Below are 8,504 nucleotides of genomic sequence, written 5' to 3'. Positions count from 1 at the left end.
TTACCTGTCTTCAACACTTGGCTCAGAACTACCAGTGCCCTGATGTTAGCTCCTCACTGTGGAATATTGATTGCATTAATAGTCTCAGTTTGTAACGGCGTTCTTTGGTAGTGCCCTCCCATGCTGACTTTGGACTTAACCATATTACTTGCTTTGGCAATGGTAGGATTGTAAATTAGATGCAAGCAAAGGCTTTGAAAAGCTCTTGAATATTTCTGCCTCTTCTCTCATACCTGACCGTGGTAACATGCCCAGGCTAACCTGCTGGACGGATAAGAGTCACCTGGAGAAGAACTGAGTCTTCAAAGCTGAGGGCATCCAAAGCCAGACCACCCTTAGCCAAGATGTCAGCTGACCACAGATACATGAGGGAGCTCAGCTAAGCCTGCCTGGCCTGGCCCAGATCCTCAGAAATAAATTCTGATAAAAAACGAGTGGATATTGTTTGAAACCGTTAATTCCTAGAGTGGTATGTTTGCAACAAAAATCTGAAGCTCTCCCTAAAAGGAGCTTCCTGAGTCTGGCGGAACTTGACTTCAGCAACAGGTTCCCCATGCTGCTCGTGAATCAATCACACAAGCTTCGCTCTGTTGTTTTACTTTCTTGCCTGCGTATCTTATTCATTGCTTTGCTCTGATTGGTCAACTAACATAAATGACCTTGGACTACTCCCCTGGTTTTTACTCTCTGCTTTTTCTTGGCCAGGATTTTGGTTGTTTACCTCTGCACACATTTGGTATATACTAGTATTTCCCTCTGTTTTGTAATCCTTAATTTTGTCCTCTTGCTTTATCTTTGAAATATTGCTAGAGCATTATTCTTTCCAACAAAACTGATATATTATCAAGAAATTATATTCTGAGTTATAACGAAGTGTATTTGAGGGTAATAGTGCCCTTGGGAGTTAACTAAGATAGTTTGAACATGATACTAATGAGTCCAAAGTTGTAGGTTTTATCCTCATATCAGCAACTTGCTCTACACAAAGGAAATAATGGTTTCATTTAAACTATACTTTTAAATAGGTCAAAAATTGCATGAATGCACACCCCATCACAAAGAATTCTAGGCAGAAGAATGTTGGTGGCCTAGTGACAATAATAACCAAGACCACGACACACACAAATACACATCTTGGTGACTACTGGGCAGAAACAAATCTTTATATGAAGATGGTATAAGCACATGCAAGTTACTTGTGAAGAAAAATTAAGAATTGGTCTGTATATACTATGATGTGAGTGTTTATGCACTACCCCATCTATTTGTTGAAATCCTCACCCCCAAGTTGATGGTGTTAGCAGAAGGGGCCTTTGGGTGGTGATGAGGTCATGGGAATGGAGGCCTCATGAATGAGATTAGTGCCCTTATCAAAGAGGCCCAAGAGATACCCCTTGCCCATCCCACCAAGAAGTTGCCATTTATAAGCCAGAAAAAGGATCCTCACCACATATCATTTCTGCTTTGATCTGGGACTTCCAGCTTTCAGAATTGTGAGAAATAAATTTCTGTTGTTTATAAGCCATCCAGTTTACGGTATTTTGTTGTGGCAGCCCAAATGGACTAAGGCAGTATGGAATTGGTAGTCAGAGAGTCCATTTGGCATAACTGTGCATCATTAAATAATTAACAGAATTAGTTTTTGGGAATTATTTTGCATAACATAATTATTGAATATACTGAACATTTTTAAAAAGATGACACATCCCTTTGGCAAATCCTATTAGATTTTACCAAAGAGATCCAATAGTGAACCAGTTACCAAAAAGATCAAATGTTGAGTGAACTCAGGTCTCTGCCAAGAGTTCTAGCTGCATATACAGAGAGGACTGCGTCTCAAAACAAGAGATTTGGGAATTGTTATCTGTCATCGGCTGGCTACATAATGCCAGGAGGATTACAGCATATTTATGTATTTTTCTTTTGAAGAAGAGTAGAATAGGGAAGCTAGTGGGTTGTGCTGGGAGTGATAATTATAGCATCGCATGTTCCATGAAGCAAGATATGGGTTCGTTGACTGGAGCAGACCTCTTTCCTATCATGTTTCCTTCTATGTTTGCTGTTCTGGCTCTGGCTGAACAGAACTATGCACAGAAAAATAAATGTGATAAATTTGTTTAGAAAGGGTTTTCTATAAACATTACTTTCTGAGGGTATACTCCAAAGGATGAAACTAGTTACTTAAGAGCATCAAAGAAATGGGCATTTTTAAAATAAAGTGTTTTAAGAACATTTCTTAATTATTTTAAAGCACTAAATTATACTGACTCCAAATATACCTATATTTTTGCTCAGCAGCCTTTGTAGTCCTCTTGTTGATTTTCCAACTGTTTCAGAAGAACTCACTATCCCAGCTCCAGTTCCATTCTTCCCTCTCAGAAATGGCACTGCCACCATCTACTGTGACCAGGAGACTGAAGCCACTTTGCATGGGTTGCCCCTCCATGTTATGTTGGCATAAATATGTTCTCTCTGTCCCGCTCTCAAAACTCTCAATTTTGTTGTTCCTCCTTAATCTTTCATGCTGAAGAAAATTAGAAACATTTTTACCCCAAAATGTTGCATTTTGACACACTAGAGTGACTGAAGAAAGCTCAAGATCTCTCCTACCTTCTCTCACCAGTCCCCATCAACTCTCCCAAAATCTTTGGTTTCTTTATCTGCCTGAGATCCAGACCCACCTAGGAGAGCAATTGTTCTTTTCTTTTCCTCCCTGTAAGACCAGAGATGTGATCACTTCTGAATAGACTCTTTAAGAAGATTATGTCACCTCTCTCAGACTCATTGAAATTCCAAAGGGAATTATTTACCAGTTAGTCTTTGTTCCCCATCCATTCATCCTCCCTAGTAATCCTTTATTGCCCCTAAACAGAATTCCTCATTTTCCCCTCCCATAACTCATTTTATCAAAAGGCATATAAGCTTTGGAACCCCAACCACACTGGGGAGTTGAATCCTCATTTTATGGGGGTTCCCATGTATACACATTAAATAAATTAGATGACTTTTCCCTTATTAATTTGCTTTATTGTGAGTTGATTTTTCAGCAAACCTTCCGAGGGTGAAGGGCAAAGCTAAACTTCTCCATTTCCCTGCCAACACTTCACCCTTTCAAATCTCATTTTCATTGGATCTAATTAAGCTACATACTCAAGGTAAAATAATGACTAGCCTACTAGTGAAATCCAGTATCCTTTTGTAGTGCCCATACTTCTTGAGCTTTCTTAAGTATTTAACACTGGATATCTGTAACTACATTCCTTAGGCTATCAATTTTCCCCACCCATTTCACTCCAATACTCTTAAGGCTCCAGCCCAAGCAATTACAATGTGTCCACTCTGCTCAGAGCACACACAGATTCAGGCAAGTCACAATGACCTCAGCAATTATTGTATAAAGAGTAAATCACTTTTTCAATTTAATGTTCAATATGATATGTCACACCCAAAATAAATATGTCTAGAAGTATGATATTATGGGGGACATTATTTATGTTTTCTTATATAAACAAGCAAGTCAACCCCTGAAGCCACCATTTTCAAATGTCTGAGTCTTCTCTTTACTGGATGTTGGTGAATTTGCTATTTCTGGATATACCTACATTTACTCCAACTTGTATACTTCTATTCAGTTTGCAGTGAGGAAAATGGCTCTCTGACTTTGCTTTGTTTTGTTTTTTGGTTTATTTTAAAATTTTTTTTATTTTGGGGCCTTCCAGTAAGGACCGGAAGACCTGCTAGACAAATTCTAAAAGAGCTGTAACACTTGCTTTGTTTTTTGATACAGCACAACAGGGCATGCCAGGAGAACTGTGTAGGGAAGGCTCAAAATTAAATGAATTTTATTGAAGTTCTGAATTTTTAGCAAGTCGAAGAATTTTTTGGGGGGTGGTTTTATTTGTTATTTCCACCCTGGCTATAATCGCCTCCTTCCTTTTGTTCCCTGGTGTTAAATGCATAGCCTCTGATGTGAACATGGCCTGGGGAGAGACATGGGTGATCACGATCACGATGGATGGCCCAGCTTGGTTCTTTGTGCTCCGTGTGATGAGATGAGTCAGCACAGAGCTGCAGGGCTCCAAGGGATGCAGGGCTCCTGTAGGCTTCCTACGGGGCTTTGTCTCACACCATGACTTCTCCTAGAGTTCCAATTCTGTCCACACATGAACCTCTAACAGAGATTGTATTCATCCAATGGGTCTCAGCTTCTCCCTATTTATAGTGATTATTCTGGGCACAGGGTGTCACACTGTGTTGCTATACATTCTTCTGTTTCTCTTTCCTGTAAATGTGAAATGTGCTTAAGTAAAGATTCATCCTATGGCTCTTGAGCTGAAGCAGTAAAGACTCATGGCAACAAATCCAGAATAAGCATCAATGATTCACACTTGTGAAAGGAAGGGAGCTTGAATTACAGCACACTAAAAAAATAATGATTGCTTCTCATAATGCAATCATGGTTGAAAATACCCTTTATGAAATTAATAAAGGGCCACAAGGTAGGAACTGTGGTAGGGGCCTAAGCTCTGCCAAGGTTTAGACATCATTAAAATATATATACAACCAGCCATTGTTCCCTAGCTTGTTTTCTTATAATTGCTACTCAGGAATCACAGAGCTGATAATCATAAAGATTCTTGGCTTTCTTCATTGCTCCCATAGATAACATTCTGCTTGTGAAACCTAAGGCTAGTTTTTGAGGTATCTTCCAGGCCCTACATTCCATTGGATCAGCTGACCTAGCCAGACCAGTGGCCCATACCAAGGAACTGACTCAACTGGTCTTGCAAACCCTACCCAGGAACTGACTGAGCACAAGAAGACAATTTCTATACCTAATGATTTTACCCCAAACCCAGCCAATCAGCAGACCTAATTGCCTAACCCTTTGGCTGCCAAACTTTTTTTAAAAAACCCTTTCTCGCTAACTCTCAGGGAGACAGATTTGAGAAATTCCTTCTATCTCCTTGCATGGTGCTTACTGTATTAAACTCTTTCTCTGCTGTAAACCCTGCTGTCTCAGTGTATTGGCTTCCTCTTGAGCAGCAGACAGTGAACCTGGTTGGGCTGTAACATGGTCACATCCATGAACTAACAATGATTCAAGACCTTTCTAAAATCACCTTTGGCATTTACTCAAATTGTATGGGTGGCTTCCTTCTCAACTTGTGAAACTAGGCCTTTTGTGTCTGCATGTCCTAAAATGTTGTTACTTGGAGTGTGGTTTGTGGACCAGCAGCATCAACTTCACCTGGGGACTTGTTAGAAGTGTATAATCTTAGTCCTAAATCAGGCCTAATGAATGAAAACTTGCATTTTAACACGATTCTCAGGTGATAATGTATGCATTTTAAATTTTGAAAGCAATATTCTAAGGCATTGAGTTTATTTTTCTCAATTTCATTCATTGATCCTTCAATCTAGTAGCTTTTTCCCTCCTCTTATATGGTTTTTAGAGAATAAATTTCTTTCTTAGATAACTCAATCACACGTTTAGTAGAGTTCAGGACTTCTTGGTTGCACAGATTAGAATTAATATCAGTCAGGCCATTTTAAAATTATCTGAAGGCAAACCAGTGAGAATCTCTGATTCCTGACTTGACTATTTTGGTCAGCCAGTTCTGAGCTCTCTCTTTCTGTTTCTGTTTCTTTCCCAGGTAATCTCTCTCTCTCTCTCTCTCTCTCTCTCTGTCTTACACACACACACACACACACACACACACACACACACACACTGCTAGTGGGCATGTAAAAGTCCAGTGTTCTAGGCACAAGTAGAGAGTTGGTTAAACAATGTATGTTTCAGGCATACTTTAATTGATACAGTAATTTTAGGTGCCCTGAATGTCAAAAATAGATATGGTTCTAATAAAATTCTATTGCTAGTTTACCTGGTTTAGGAAAATTGTTTCCAAGTGGGCCATTATTTTTGTAATGATATCCTATCCAAAGAGAGACATGTTTGATGAAACAACAACTTAATATAGTTAAGTGTAACCCTCAAGATAAGGCCCGGGGTGACCCTACTCATACTGGTAATTTTGACTAACTTGTCCTTGCTTGTCTCCATCTGTGACAGGAGCATCTTATGTGGCTTGAGAGTGCTAATCTTGTGACCGACTTGCTCCTCCCCCAACACTGGTGTCCTGTGTTTGTGCACTGACTTGGGGGCTGAAACTGATTGAGATCTCTCCTCCAGGTGAGGAGTTAAAATGATTATGACATGTTTGGGCCCAGTAGTCTTTTGGGAGAGCTGTCTGCACTGATTATATATCCAAACATCAGAGAGGAAGTGATAACTTTTCAGAAACCTTAATTAGAAGTCGAGAAAAACCTCAAAAAATACACAGGACAGCATTTAAGCAGAACCCAGGGATACTTTGTGGAGGTCCTTTCAATTTGAGTACTTTGTTTATTCCATTACTCACTATGTATTTACCCAATAAATAGTTATTAAGGGCCTGTTTACTGTCAGGTACTGTTCTATGTACGTGTTCACAGCAGTGAATAGAATAGGCACAATCCCTGTGCTGTGCAGCTTTGCAATATTCTAGCAGGAAACCACTGGAAGGTTTTGAGTAGAAACGTGACATGATTTAGTTTGTTTTGGGAAAACCTCTCTGGCTGCTCTATTGAAAATAGATTGAAATTATAAAAGAGAATGGGCTGGTGGACGACCAAAGACATGAAAGTGAGGCCTTCCCTCTGCCCATCTGGGCTTATGAGTATAGATCCTAAGACGTAGTTGCTTAAGACTTCAGAATAGTTTACTCAAAACAACACTTTTGATTTAACTAACGTCTTATATTAAAGACTGAAGAAACTCTTCTGTAGCATTTCTTGTGTCTCATTTGAGTAGTAGATCCCTCTTCATGCATGGTAGCTTCAGATTGAAAGCCTGGGTTAGATTACTATAAAGAAACTCCCTAAAAATTACAGTAGCTACTGAATATCTCTTGAAACTTCATATCAGACTTTTATTTAACACTCAGATCTTGATCTCTTAATATATTAACTTGCATGATTTGGGGATTAAGGGTAAAGAAGGTAACATTTGTTAATAGCGTATAGTGTGCCAGACTCTTTTTGTGTATATACTTTCATTTACTCCTCACACCAACAATGTGCTGTGTGGTAGGTATCGTTATCCCTAATTCACAAATGTGAGAAACGAGTTCAGAATGGTTAAGTATTTTTCCGCATCCCACAACTTGATAGTGGTAGGAACAGGATGGGGAAACCCACGCTATCTTCTTCTCTTAACACTGCTGCTGCTGCTACCACATCAATGATGGTTACTGCTATAAACTGTAGGCACTGCTATTGGACTACTCACCATTATTACACTGTTCGGGTTAATTAAGTGTATATATTTAAGACTTTTGCAACCCTTACAATTCTATACTAGCTTATAATTCAGGTCATCCAAGCAACCTCCATCTTGAACTGCTTGCTGTACAATATTCCTGTCAAAAGTCTGGCTATCACTTCACAATATAGAAATGCTCATTGTCTATTAGGATGGCCACTGTCAAAAGAACAGAAAATAACTAGTGTTGATGAGGATGAGGAGAAATTAAAACCTTTGTGCACTGTTGTTGGCGGGAAAGTAAAATGGTGTAGCCATTATGGAAAATAGTATGGAGTTTCCTCAAAAAATCAAAACTAGAATTGCCATATGATCCAGGGTATATAGCCAAAGGAATTCAAAGCAGGATCTTGCAGGGATATTTGCACACACATGTTCATTGCAAGATTATTCACGATAGCCAAGAGATGGTAGCAATGCAGATATCTGTCAATAGATGAATCTTACTCAGCCTTAAAAAAGGAAGAAATTCTATCACATGCTACAATATGGATGAACCTTGCGGACATTAGGCTAAGTAAAATAAGCTAGTCACAAAACCACAAATACTATATGATTACTCATACAAAACATCTAAATATCTAAAGTAGCCCAAAGCATAGAAATGGAAAGCAAAAAGGTAGTTATTAAGGGCTGAGGGGAAGGGGAGGGAGGATTAATGTTTATTGGTATAGTTTTAGTTTTGCAAGATAAAGAAGTTCTGGAGATATGTTGTACAACAATGAAAATACACTTAACACTATGGACTTGTGCACTTAAAATGGTTAAGATGGTAAATTTAATAGCATGTACTTTTTACCACAGTAAAAACATTGAGAAAGAAAAGTTATGTACTGATCAGTATATAATTACCATTACTACTTGAAAACCTAAGACAAGAATTAACAATGTATTTCCATCTCAGTTGACAGTAGAATCTGAGATAAATAGTATTTGTTGGTAGTTTCTTTGTAAGGATACTAAACATCTTTATCAATGCTTCTCTTGTATCCTCTCCGTTTTAAGCAACTGATATTTAAGAGTGTGTCTAAACTCACACCTTTCAGTATAATATGGCTTTCTTTTGGCATTGGTGGTATCTTAATGGGCAAAATAAAAAAATAAAGCACGTGTCCTTTAAAACAAAAAGGAAGTG

The 8,504-nt window shown here is 38.7% G+C and overlaps 1 non-coding gene across 1 annotated transcript; it reads right to left on the bottom strand.

Annotated features, from left to right (window-relative positions):
• Nucleotides 1–3,706: 3,706 nt before the first annotated feature.
• LOC142871252 (U7 small nuclear RNA) lies at nt 3,707–3,768 on the bottom strand. The gene has a single exon (XR_012919506.1). It is a non-coding gene; the product is annotated as a U7 small nuclear RNA (small nuclear RNA).
• Between the last annotated feature and the right edge of the window lie 4,736 nt (nt 3,769–8,504).

The sequence above is a fragment of the Microcebus murinus genome, chromosome 5 (assembly GCF_040939455.1).
Source record: "Microcebus murinus isolate Inina chromosome 5, M.murinus_Inina_mat1.0, whole genome shotgun sequence".
Classification (NCBI taxonomy): Eukaryota; Metazoa; Chordata; class Mammalia; order Primates; family Cheirogaleidae; genus Microcebus; species Microcebus murinus.
Note: the sequence above shows the minus strand (reverse complement) of the source record. Positions and strands in the feature narration are given on the sequence as shown.